The following is a 14,220-nucleotide window of genomic DNA, read 5'->3' on the forward strand; positions in this document are numbered from 1 at the left end:
GAAGGTTTAAAAGCTAATAATAATAATAATAATAATAATAATAATAATAATAATACAGTGGAACCCCGGGTGGTGCACATTCAAGTTAAGAACCCCCGCAACCCAGAAGCGTTTCCAGAGCATGCACAACCCCTGGATGCACAGAATGCTTCTGGGCACTTCACGCATGCGCAGAAGCCCTCAAATCGCGCTATTTCCGGGTTTTTTCTTTTCTTTTTTGGGCGTTCGCGTTACGCACGCCCATGTTACGTAGCGCGATCCGGAATGGATTGCGTGCGTAACACAGGGTACCACTGCAATAATAAGGCTTTAGATGATGTGTGCCGTCATCCATATCTACCCAAACACCCACGTACGTATCATATTTACACAAACTAAGTGATCGCAATATGCTTCCACCCACACCTGCTTAAGCATACTTGCTGGTACAATACAAACATTCTTTTGCACAGATATGCACGTTCCATATATTCATATGCAGAGCAGTGACATATATGGCCTACTTTTCTAGCAACCGGAAAAGAAGCTCTTCTAGAAATGTTCTGTAATGGCCCACTGCAGGCTTTCATTGTAAACAACAACACTGTTTTCTGTACATGCCTCCCCATAAATGTGTCTCCAAATGTACAATCCCTAGGGTTTGGCTTTACTGTGCCCAAATCTCTGATGAACAATGCCAACATCTACCGCTTCTGCCACTGCCATGCACAATCTGTGCAAACAATGTTCCTGCTATTTCCCCTCTGTCCACCAGTAGCATGGGTTTCAGTGTTGCGGCTGCTTTGATGCAGAATTCATCTCTGTCTAAGATGCTCTAACAGTATCCTCTTTTCTGATTTACGCTCAAGACTTTTTATTTACCCGTGCCTTTTAATTATTGTCCACTGATATTAATTGTAACTGTATTAGGGTGAGGGGATGCTCTGTGGCTACCATTAGGGGGTGGTTGTTTCTGCCTACTTGACTGCACCCTTTAGCTCAGAGAGCAGCTTTTAGCAAAAAAAATTGGGAGGGAGCTTTCTGGCCTTTTTTGGTCGAGGCATAAATGGTGGGCATAGAGTGGTGTTGCTAAGCATTTATTTATTTATTTATTGAATTTACAGCTCACCTTTTCCTCCAGGGAGATAAAAATGGCGTATATGGTTCTCCCTCCCCTCCTTTAATCCTCACAACAACCTTGTGAGGTAGGCTAGGCTGAGAGGCAGTGACTGGCCCAAGATCACCCAAGTGGGGATATGAACCCTGGTTTCCCAGGTCATAGGCTGACCTTCTAACCACTACACCGCCATCAGCTTCGGGGCTTCTTTGGGATGTGAACTTATTGAATATTTTTTACTTTACAGGTGAAACTCGAAAAATTAGAATATCGTGGAAAAGTCCATTTATGTAAGCAATTGTTTTCATTAGCTACTGGAGTTTAATATATGAGATAGACTCATGACATGCAAAGCGAGATATGTCAAGCCTTTGTTTGTTATAATTGTGATGATTGTGGCGTACAGCTGATGAAAACCCCAAAGTTGAAATTGTTAATTTGGGGTTCTCATCAGCTGTACGCCATAATCATCACAATTATAACAAATAAAGGCTTGACATATCTCGCTTTGCATGTCACGAGTCTATCTCATATATTAGTTTCACCTTTTAAGTTGAATTACTGAAAGAAACGAACCTTTCCACGATATTCTAATTTTTCGAATTTCACCTGTATGTATAAGTGAACTTTATGCTCACATAAATGTTGATATATATCAAACGAACTGTTTGTTAATTTTTAAAATGTAATGTTGTAGTGCTATTATACTTTTTATTACACACTATTCTTGTACTATTGTATATTGATTTTTTTTTTACATGAACATGTCAAATGCAGCAGCTAGATAAATTGACCCATCTGTGGTGGACTTGCCCATGCACCCACCTTTTCTGGACTAAAATATTTCGTGAAACAGAACGAATCATAAATCAAACCACTGCTTTGGACCGCCAAAACATCCTGTTATCTCTATGTATGAACCAGAAGCACAGGATCTCATTCAGAAAGATCTTATCACTCATCTCATGACAGCTGCAAGATTCACCCTAGACATTTTTTTTGGAGATTGTTAAACACAAATTTGATGGAAGCCTGGTTCACTCAACTATGGGATATAATCCTTATGGGGAGGGCGGGCGGATCGACTAACAAACCACACAAACAAAGGAATAATAAAAACGCAGATAGCTTTTACTTAACTTGGTTCGGTTTTATTTCACATGCTATTCAAGCAGAACATGGGTACAGTCGACCTTATTTTGTGCTACCGCAAACGTTAAAAAAAGGGAGAAGGAAATAACAAAAAGGGTTGCATTGGTGCGAAGGAAATCTCCTGAGCTGAGTGATGGGCTGCAGCAAAATGGCTTGCCTGGTGTAGCAGTTTAAAGTGGCCTCCAGGTGGCAGCTGTTTTATATGCACCAGCCCATCCTCAAGTGCTCTGAGGAGGCTGGTGGCCATTTTGTAGAATTGACAGTTGAGAACAGCTGTGACTGAAGTGTTCAGCTTGTGCTCCGCTGGCCAAACAATAAATGAGTTTTTAAATGGTATGTGACACCAACACTGAATCATGGTTATTGAAACCTAGCTAACTTCCCTCTATCCTGACTCAGCTTCAATACTAGACTCCCGTCATTGGTGAGCCACACATAGACTGCCCTTCCCCAAATATTTTGTACCATCTCTACTTGGCCTTCTGCCCCCCCCCCCCGCATTAACTATATATCCAGAATTTTGAACTGTTTGTCTTGGGCCAGGTTGTGTTTCCCATGTAACACCACACATTTTGAACATGTATTGGTGGAGCCATCATTACGTCTCATCTGACTCCTTATTTGCCGGCGCAGTGACCTATAGAGGTCATTGAAGGTCGCACAGATTTATTAATTTTTGCAGCATAGTTAGGAACTGAATTCAAACTTTCCAAATATTGCACCAATGCACCAACCTGAATACAAGAAGATCCCGCTGGATCAGGCCAATGGCCCATCTAGACAAGTATCTTGTTCTCACAGTGGCCAACCAGATGCTTGTAGGAAACCTGCAGGCAGTGCATTTCTCCTAATGTTCACATTTCTGTATGCAATTTTGCATGGTACAGTGGTACCTCGGGTTACATACGCTTCAGGTTGCATACGCTTCAGGTTACATACTCCGCTAACCCAGAAATAACGTTTCAGGTTAAGAACTTTGCTTCAGGATAAGAACAGAAATCGTACTCTGGCGACACAGCAGCAGCGGGAGGTCCCATTAGCTAAAGTGGTGCTTCAGGTGAAGAACAGTTTTAGGTTAAAAATGGACCTCCGGAACGAATTAAGTTCTTAACCCGAGGTACCACTGTATATGCATTTTTAAAAAAGCAATTCACCCCATTAGAAGGCATTCCCCCCCCACTATGGTCACTGAAAAATGTATTCACATTCTTGGTTTAGGGGACTGAACTGACAAATTTGGAGAAATGCAAATTTCAGAGAAGAGATGTGCTTTGGTAAATCTGCATTAAAATACCATATTTACTTGAAACTAATGCTCACCTTTTTTGGCCAAACTAAATTGCAAAAATTAAGGTGTGCATTAGATTCGATGGCACATTTACATTCACCAGCAAATACTTTTTTTTGTTTCAAGGTTCTGAAAATTAAGGAGCGCATTAGATTCGATGGCCCATTAGACTCAAGTAAATACAGTGCATTTCCACATCAGCTTGTGAATTATCTAAACTGTCACTCTTCATCAGCATTGCAGTATGATTTTTCCCAATATACACTTCTGTACACAAATTTGTCTTCTGTGCAATTTTGCAAAGCAATTTCCCCCTAATATAACACACATGTTAGTGTTATTTTCGTGAATAAATGCCTTTTTATGCATACTTTACCTCAGTATATGCATTTGTGCACACATTATGTGGCTTGAGAACTGCATTGCAAAATTCAGAGAAGTGCAAAGTTCAAATGATGGCTGAGTTTTGGGTCTCATGTTGTTCTGGAAAGTACAAATTAGGTAGGTTTGCCTTTAAATCAAATTTCTCTACCACCCCCCTAGTCATGGGGTCAAATAGGATGGCTTCAATTAAGATTATATTGAAAACAACACTTTAGGAACAGCCACATGTCATATAAGTATGTGGCAGGCATGATGCCTTGAGAAAGTTATCTCCCAGTTATTAAATAGAACTTTGGAAGAGCAAAGGAAAAGATGAATAACAAAAAAGGCTTTTGTCTTTTGCAACTATTTTGTAGCATCCCCAGCATCTGCAGGTAGTGCCAGGAGAAAACTCTGCCTGAAACCCTGGAAAGCTACTGCCAATTAGTGTAAATAATACTGAGCTGGATGGATCAATGGTCTAACTTTGTACATGGCAGTTTCCTCTGTCCCTAACTCTTCAAGACCTAGGTTTTAGCTTTCCTTGGTTCTGGTTATTGCTGCCACTAGCTTTGCTTCACCACAAGTTGTGTGATGATATAGCAGCATTACCAGAACACCATGGACAGAGCCATAAATACATATCCATTGTCTGATTACTCAGCATTTGATGATCTGCAGCTGAACTGCTTTTATTTGAAACATATCATCGCTTGAAGTGATTTAAGGAATACAGATGTGAAGGAGATGATTCAAAATGAACTAGGATAAAGAAGGAGTTAAGTACTGTGGATAAGATGTTAGTAATGACGAACTCGAACTTGATTATATCACAAACGGAAAACAAAAACAATGCATCGAGTATCGATAAGACATCATTTTTTGGCTCTGTTCCTTCCTTTGCCCAAACAGGTAATACAAATCAGTAGAGGAGAGCTGAACATGTCCAAACCCCGGGATTCTGGGCTGTCGCACCCAGAGAAGCCAGGAGTCTTCATGCCAACTTCATTTGAATTCAAACAAGTCAAGAAACAGAAGGAGGTCAGATACAGTTCAAATTCTACAACCACAAAAGGCAAGTGTTGAGATTCTTAAGACTGTTGGACGAAAGTGTACAGGAAATAAGTAGATACCAAGGGATGGCTTGGAAGGCACACAGGTCCATCAGCTAAGCAGTTCTTGACGGGAAACACCTGGGAACAACACATATACCATCTTGGGTTCCACGATGGAAGAAAAGCAGGATATAAATGTTAGAAAATGAATGAATGTATGAATAAAAACAAGTAAGACAAATTCAATGTGTAACCTAGAAAAACAAAGGTTCCAGGTTCTATCTATCTATCTATCTATCTATCTATCTATCTATCTATCTATCTATCTATAGTAAATATGGTATTTTAATGCAGATTTACCAAAGCACATCTCTTCTCTGAAATTTGCATTTCTCCAAATTTGTCAGTGCAGTCCTCTAAACCAAGAATGTGAATACATTTATCAGTGACCATAGTGGGGAAAAAAATGCCTTCTAACAGGGGTGAATTGCTTTAAAAAAAATGCATATACAGTGGTACCTCGGGTTAAGAACTTAATTCATTCTGGAGGTCCGTTCTTAACCTGAAACTGTTCTTAACCTGAAGCACCACTTTAGCTAATGGGGCCTCCCACTGCCGCTGCACCGCCAGAGCACGATTTCTGTTCTTATCCTGAAGCAAAGTTCTTAACCTGAGGCGTTATTTCTGGGTTAGCGGAGTATGTAACCTGAAGTGTCTGTAACCTGAAGCTTCTGTAACTGAGGTACCACTCTATCTATCTATCTATCTATCTATCTATCTATCTATCTATCTATCTATCCATCTATCTATCTATCTATCTATCTATCTATCTATCTATCTATCTATCTATCTCCTCTGGAGTTCTTTCAAGCAGTCTTCAAAATCTCAGTCCTAGCTCGCAGTGGTTGTAGGATTTGAACTGCATCTCATCTGCTCCCTTGAGTAAATCATAAGGAAGGCCTTGACAAGTTAGTTATTAAGTTCTACTTTTCCCAAGGGTAGAGCTGTTATCCTATTCCTTAGAAACTCTGGCAGTGTTTTCCATTTTCTATGATACTCTAACCTACGTTATTGGGTGATGTTGCTGCAGGCTGACAAATAAAGGAAGTATTCTTCCTCAAAGGCAGCCACTGTAAATGTGTTCAAGGTAGCTGCAAAAGCTATTGTTAAGATTACATGACATATTTCATTATTTAACAGCCTTTGCTGCCCACATGGTCCATCATAGACAGCTGAAATAAATTAACCAATGTTTGCTTGCTTGGGTGCTTGGAAAAAAGCCCTTTGTAAGACTTTCACAGCCCAATCCTTCAGAAATTTCCACAAAAAGAAGTTCCAATAAGTTTAGTGTGGCTTGCTTCCAGATAGATGTGCAAAGCAGGCAGCTGCAGCCTAATCTCATACACAATTGCTTGGATACAAGTCCTTGCTTGGAAAGAAGCTCAGGGTACAGTATCCTCTTTGCATGCAGAAGGTCCCAGGTTCAATCCTTGGCATCTCCAAGCAGGACTGGGAAAGACTCCTGTCTGAAGAGCTGCTGCCAGTCAGTGCAGACTTGGTCTAGATGTACCAATGGTCTGACTCACAGGCAGCCTCCTGTGATTTATAGCAGATGGTAGATTTCTCTTTGAGCAATGGAAAAACAGTTATAGCATCTTGTTCCTTGGCAATTTTCCAGAACAGGGTTGACAGACGTATTTCAGAGGTATGTTAGGTATTGGATGTCGTGTCCTAAGACACAGGGATGGACAAGGTGACTCACTGGGTCCTTTTCACTTCTAAGAGGCAGCTCACCAAGGGCCATTTTTCCCTTTCACATTTGCTCGTGTTACAAACCCACCTCATGTGTTTATGAAAATGTTAAGATTTGAAGCAGCTACACGATCCTTTTAAAATACGTGTACACTGAATGTACAGGCAACGACCAATTTGCATGCCTCGGATATGCGCACGACCATGTGTGCACATTGTGGCAACCCAGAAGTGGCCAGAAGAGGGGGGCTGAATGGGGCAGAGCTGGCTTATGCATGCTCCTCAGTTGCGCATGATGACTTGAAACGCAACCTCCACACAAAAAAGGGGAAAAAGAATCACACAATGCATTCATCAAGCTAGTGCAGCAATGTCCACAAAAAGGGACTGAGCTATTTCTTATTTGCTCCTCTGCTTTCTGCACATTCCCGCACTAGTTTTATGAGCCCAATAATGACAACACCATGTGGGGTGGGTGGCTCTCAAAAGATGACTTTCATGGAATAAGTTCTTCATTATGTTCAGCACAAACACAACGTAGCTTCTGTCGTGAGGTTTCCTCTCTGAATTCCAGGCACTCCCTCCTCAGCTACAAAGAGTAAGCCCTCTGTTGGAGTGGTATCACTAGTCTTAAAGGGTTGCTATCACCATATGCAGTGCTACATTCTCCCAGGCTGCAGCTCCTTTCCTCACTGCTTAAAAAAAACCCAAACCCCCTTGAAGATTACCATTGCCCCAAAATATAGAGCTGCAGTAACCACGTGACCAAGCCTAGCAACTGCCTAGTTTTACTTTTGATTTATTTTCGCAGCAGTTCCTGTCTTTCGGCAAGGATTCTCTCCCCCCCCCCCTTTTGAATATTCATGTTTTAATATTCAGAAAAGTTACAAATAAAAAAACAGATCTCCAGCTGACCGCTTACAGCTTTACTTTTTTATCATTTATATAGTGCTTATAGTGTTTACAGTATTTGAAGTGCTAAGTGCTAAGTAATGTATCCTCAGAGTAAAGCTGTGCTCCACTGGTTTTCACCTAGCACAAATGACATCAAAGTGGAAATCGAAAAAGAAACATACTTTAAAGCTAACTGAAGGAAGCTTTTTTTGCAGATAGTATTGGGGGGAAAAACCCATAGAACCTTGAAAAAAAGATTGCAGAAAATTGTTTTTTTGCCACCAAAGCTCACTGCAGACAATATGTTTAAAAAACAAAACAGCCCTTGAGCTCAGCCTGGCATCCCATTCAGTTCAGCACAGTTTACCCACCCTGAGGCTGGACCTGGCTACACTTCATGTGTACTAAAAATGTGTCACGTGAAGTGGTTCTAAGAGCACACAGATTCAAACAGGTTTACAACTGTTTTATTTTACTGTCATTGTTTCTCACAGAAGAACCTGGAAACTATAATTTTATGGAAGTGCTGAGAATTCTATGTTAGAGAGACCCAGATTTTGTGCAAACCTACAATTCTCAATGTTTGTTGGTTAGTTGAACCCAGGGGTGTAGGAAGGTGGGGGGCGGTAGGGATGGATCGCCCTGGTTGCCCTCACTGCCCGCCCGCGACTCCCAAGCCTACCCCGAGCCGTTGGGATAAGGGGGGAGCTGCGACACTTTGCCAGTGGCACCCCCCTTCATTTTCACAGCTTGGGGGAGGCTTGGGAGTTGCGGGTGGGCAGTGCACTGAATGTCTGCCATGGGTGGCTCACTCCGACCCTGTGAATGGCTTGCTCTGCCCCCGTCTGCAGGGTGCGCATACCTCTCCGGGCACCCGAGCAGCTACGTCCCCCTCAGGAGTGAGAGGGCACCCTCCACACCACGCCCCCCTCAGGAGTGCAACCCCCCTGGGAACGTGCCTGTCCTGAGCAGTGTGGGCATATGCTCTGCCACTGGTCAAACCAATTTGAAACCGGCCTATGACATTTGTTGTGTTGCGATGGCAAGGTTACAGATAGGAATGGGCACATCCGTCAATTTCACTTTCTGTCAGTTTCTCCTTTTTCCAATCTTGGGTCCCATCTGCACTATAGAATTCAAGCAGTATCATGCCACTCTGAACAGTCATGGCTTCCCCGAAAGAATCCCAGGAGGTGCGGTTTGTTAAGGGTGATGGAGAGTGGCTGGGGCCACCCAGCCACATGGGCGGCGTATAGACGTTCCCGTGGAAGCGTGCTTTTATTTATTGGTTGACACTCTGGCACAGACTGCCTGAATATTATCTGGCCCAATGCTTATGGCGCGATGAGTTCATGAGCCCTTGGGCTAGTAAGATTCACGCCAAACTTTTGCTTATTGGAATTTCGCCCTTAGAGATTCTGAATCAAGATCTATATACAGCAAAAAAGACCCTCTCCCAAAGATTGGATGATATTGAGTTGCATCACAATATTATGCTGGGCGGAGGGACATGCTCCCTGAGATCTCTGGGCATTGTACCCCCACTTCAAGTACCACCCTATCTATCAACTCTTTCTATTGCTAGTCATCGTTTCGCTTTTATTAAAGCACGGTTTAATGTCTTCCCTTCAAACGTTCTTTTTCACAGATTTTTCTAGGGGCCAAGTTTCAGTCTTACGTGCCTGTGATAACCGTTCGATTGAATCTTTGTATCACATAGTGTTTGTCTGCCCCTTGTATTCTGATGCCCAGAAGACTTTATTACTCCCATTAATTCAAGAATTACCGGGGTATTTGGAAGAGACTTACCTTGCTCTTCTGTTGCAAGATACAGACTCGATTGTAACCCTATATATGGCAAAATTTCTGACCTCAGTCCTGACACTTAAGAAACGCAATGGATTGTTATATACAGTTTGAAATTTTAATTTAACTTTTTTATATTCTATTCAGCTGAGTATTTTTTAATCTATTTTATTGTTAGTAATTGTAAACCAGACTGTGCTGTTCTGTTTCTGTTTTTGGTTGTTAAAGCCGAAATAAAATGAGTTGAGGGTGGCGTATAAATATTATTATTATTATCAAATCATTAGAATTTTTTTCCACTCACAGAACTACAACTTCCCTGAGAAGAGGGGTTGATTGTTAAACCACTCTGAGAACTTGTAGCACCTGTAACAAACTACAGCTCCCAATATTCTTTGGGGGAAGCCATGGATGATTAATGTGGCGTGATACTGCTTTAAATGTGTAGTGCAGATGGGGCCTGTGTCACAGCAAGAGTTTTTGCTGTCCTAAGTAAATTTAAAATGTGTTGTCCCCCCCCCCTCCGTTCTGTGAAGTATCGCAGTATCACCTCCACTGGGCTCCCTGCTTCTCATTAGCAGGCTAGCATTAAAAAATTCTAGTCAGCTTTTACTGTATGATCTGCTGCTTTCAATTTTTAATGAGTTTTTAGTTTTCTACCGCTGCTTATTAATATTTTAATGGCTGCCGTTTGACAGTTATTGTTGATTTATTGCAGGACTGGCTTATGAGGTTTGAGGAGGCCTTTGACAAAGTGCCCTCTGATGTCAGTGGGTTATGTAGGCACAAGGTGTGCTATTTGGTGCCCTAGGCAAGGCTAGCTACTTGCACCTTCTGCTCCAAAACTGGCTAACTTCAAATTCCAAAAGCAGATGTCTTGTAGGAAAAATGAAAAGCACAAAATGTAAAACTACTATGTTTATTTTAAATTGCAAGGGTAAGTAACACAACACTCTCTGATTATCTTTCTCGGGTACAAAAGAATATATTTTAGCACAAAAATCATTTTGAAGAATCATGTGAATTGTGACGCTAAAATGCAAGTCTCTTAAAAAGTTCAGTTTCAGGCACATCAAAACCTCTCTTTGCGGGCATCCTTTGAAAATTTTGTCACCGGTTTCTTCAGGTCAAGTGCTGATGCTTGGGCATGTTTGGTTGATATACCGGGTACTTGCCAAGCCAACTAATCTCTTTTGCAACCTTGTTGAGTGTATGTAAGTTTTTCCTTTGAGAAACTGTTCACCACTCGCCACTGACACTGGAAATGTGAGAAGGATCCTTAAAGCAACAGGGAACATTGGGCACATTATCCACTAGTTTTTGTAGTATGAAGAGAAGTACTCCTTGTGGTGGCATGGACTTTGGAAGACTTCAGGCTATTGCTCTAAGTTTGCAACACAGATAATCAGCATCAACATCTTTGTTTCCATTGTGCATCATACAGGAAGCCAAAGAGGGAATTATATTGTTGTAGGTGTTTGAATCTCTCTTCAACAGATTGTACGACCATGTCTAAGGCAGCATAGTAGAATTTGAATTTCTGCTTCGTATCTTGCGGAACCTCTTCTTGTGCCTCATACTCAAACTGCAGTTTCTTTCCACTTTTTCCTACCTTGTTCTGTCTCAAAGTTTTGTAATAGTTCTAGCTCCTTTACACACTCGGTAGCATCTATCAAAACTTGTTGAAAACCCTCATCACACCTGCAGCCCACAAGGTAATTCTTGGTCACTTGCAAATGGCTTGTAGCTGAATTTAAACATTTCCTCACTTTGCAGTACTTGTTTTTAAGAATGCTGTACCATATAAGAAGGGATGCCACAAACTTCAACTTACAAATTGCATCAGCAAGGGCCTGAGCTTCCATTTGGAAAGTGTTTCCAGATAAAGCTTTTAGGCTTGTGCCGCCAAAGATCACTATGAAAGCATCATATATACGGTACTACCAAAGGATATCTCAGTGGTTTCAAAGCATTGATTCAGCTATCCCATCTTGTTTTGCTCAATGGCTTAACAGTTATGCCTAAGTCTGATACATAAATAAAGTTGGAGTTCTTATTACAAAATATACTGAAATAAATATAATTAAGAACTCTGGCCGGAAATTTCAACCAAAACGATGCGTTTACTCATGAGTAAATACTAATATAGTATCAGTCCTGTTAAGCATTACAGTCCTAAATAAAGAAATAGTTTCACATTGAAAAATCCCTTGAAAGTCTTTTAGAAGTTGATGTAAAGGCTTCTACGATGCGTGTCAGATGTATAATGAGACAACTGGAGAGGGCCCCGTTTCGGCGTAGACGCCTTCCTCAGCTGGCAATATCAAATAATATTAGATAGTACGGAGTACATCAAGTTTCAGTAATTAAGATTTTACAAAGATCATTATTAGACAGCATCAAGCGAATTATATCAAGGTTTTAAATCAAGGTTTTAAAGTATCATTCACTAAATAAAATTTAATAAAGGTCATCATTCGGCAACATCAAAAGAATTACAAAAGGTTTTAAAGTATCATTCTAATAAATAGACCAAAGTAACTTTTCATAGTATTTGGTTCCTTACCTCATTTTTTTTAAAGAAGTGTATAAAATATATATGGTTTCTATTTCTTTGATTCTTGAGAAGATGTAGCGCCTGTAAATCATGGATAAGAACGATTGTTACATATCTCCCGTTAAATTGTGTACATGTAAAGTGCAAGGTTATGTGTTTCCTCACCTTAGAGAAAGTTTTCCTGTGTTTTTCTATGCGTTTCCTACTAGTGGGTGAGTTTGTTGTCTTATATATCTGATAGGGGAGGAGATAACCCCCTATTCTTCTTAAAGGTATAATACAATCACAAAATCCTCAAACGCAGAGAGTACTGTGGTGGTATTTTAAAGAAAGGAAATGTATTCCTGATGTTCATTCAGACCCTTGGGAGACATAGTTTCGAACAGATGAATGTATCTGGCTTCCTGTTTAGTAATAGATTATATAGGTCTATCTCGGGACCTATATAATCGAAGAAACATTGAAAAACTTCTATTACAACAGGATTTGAAGATTTTGTGACACGCATCGTAGAAGCCTTTACATCAACTTCTAAAAGACGTTCAAGGGATCTTTCAATGTGAAACTATTTCTTTATTTAAGACTGTAATGCTTAACAGGATTGATACTATATTAGTATTTACTCACGAGTAAACGCATCATTTTGGTTAAGTCTGATACATGGCTAGTTAGAACTTGCCAATACTAAGTCAGTCCAGAAAAATAATTATAGTGTTGTTGAACCTAACTGAAGAAACTAGTTGCTTCCAGACAACACTTAGCGGCACCATTGACTACCAAGTTTAAAGAGTGTGCAATGCATTGCAGAGTACAAAAAAGGCACATGAGTGTAGTCCAGGACCCTCTTTTGTATGCCATTTTCTTTGCTTTTCACATTACTCCCATTGTCATAACCTCAGATTCTTAACTGGTAATCCCATTTGCTCAAGCTGTCCAAAAAGAGTTTTTAGTCTCTTTTAGTGGAACAAGTCTCACAAATTGTCCTCTTATGATAACCTCAGGCTCATTATCTCATGGTTTGATTACATCAATATAACACAACACAACACAACACAACACAACACAACATCATTGTTATTTGTTCAATATGACTAACATCAGGTGTGCAGTCCAGAATAATTGAGTAGTATCTGCATGTGCTAAAATTCTCTGCATTATGGCATCTGCTAGAAGCTCTTTAAGCTCGTTTTGGATATATTTTCCTTGATAGTCAACCATTGTTTCTTGATCTTTACTCTGTGCAAATGTTTGTTCATGACGGGATAAAAAAGGGCTAGATATTCTACAAACCTTAAAAAAAATCAATTACTAGCACTGTACTGAAGAGGTATTTCGAAAAGAACTTTTCTTACTTTGATTGCTCCTTAGTTTTCTGTCTTTTGCTTGTGGTACTGAGCTCCAGATGGCCATTTTAAAATCAGCCATAGCTTACTAGAAAAATGAATACATTTTCTAAATAAGATTAAGATGTGACTGTAAGATTTAAAATTAAGTGCACTTTCACTTTTTATGCATGTGTGTGTGTGTGTGTGTGTGTGTGTGTATATATATATATATATATATATATATATATATATATATATATATATATCTTTATTAAACTGTGCTCCTCAAAAATCAGTGCTGCACCCTAGGTAGCTGCCTAGTTGACCTAATGAAAGCACCAGCCCTGGCAGGCCCACCTGGCAGCAGCAAGCAGCTATGAGCTACCATTTTAAATTTCCCAAACTGCCCTTTCCAAGTACAGTCCATACTTTAAAGCTCCATGTCCAAGCACCCACTTTTTGCTCTGGGGTTTCCCCCATGAAAACCTGCTCTTTAAAGCGGAATTGGAGCAAATGGAAATCCTCGGAAAACCCAAATTGCTGTTTGTTCCAATCCAGCATTAAAGAGAAGGTTTTCATTGGGAAAGCTCTGGAGTGGAAAAAAGAGGGTACTCAGACATGGAGCTTTAAAGTACGGGCCTATGCCTGGAAACAGCAGGGTAAAAGATAAGTGTGGATAAGCCCTTAGTTGAATGCTAGCCAGGGGTGTAGCATGGGTTGCCAGTGCCCAGGGCTGCATGGAGGGGTGAGTGAGATGGAAGTGGACAGAGTAAGCATGTGCATTCAACTGCCTAACAGCATCTTCATCACCCAGGAGATTGTAGCCACAGACATAAGAAAAGAAGAGTCATTCTATTTTCTGGAGAGGTCGCTTCCTGGTTCGCGTGGAGAAGCCGTTTTCAATGGAGCCCAGCAACAATCCTGCACCTGTG

At 40.6% G+C, this 14,220-nt stretch overlaps 1 protein-coding gene across 1 annotated transcript in view; it reads right to left on the minus strand.

The window, feature by feature from the left end:
* Nucleotides 1-14,220, minus strand: part of CACNG2 (calcium voltage-gated channel auxiliary subunit gamma 2) — a 123,625-nt gene that overhangs the window by 17,243 nt on the left and 92,162 nt on the right.

Source organism: Lacerta agilis, chromosome 10, assembly GCF_009819535.1.
Source record: "Lacerta agilis isolate rLacAgi1 chromosome 10, rLacAgi1.pri, whole genome shotgun sequence".
Taxonomy (NCBI): Eukaryota; Metazoa; Chordata; class Lepidosauria; order Squamata; family Lacertidae; genus Lacerta; species Lacerta agilis.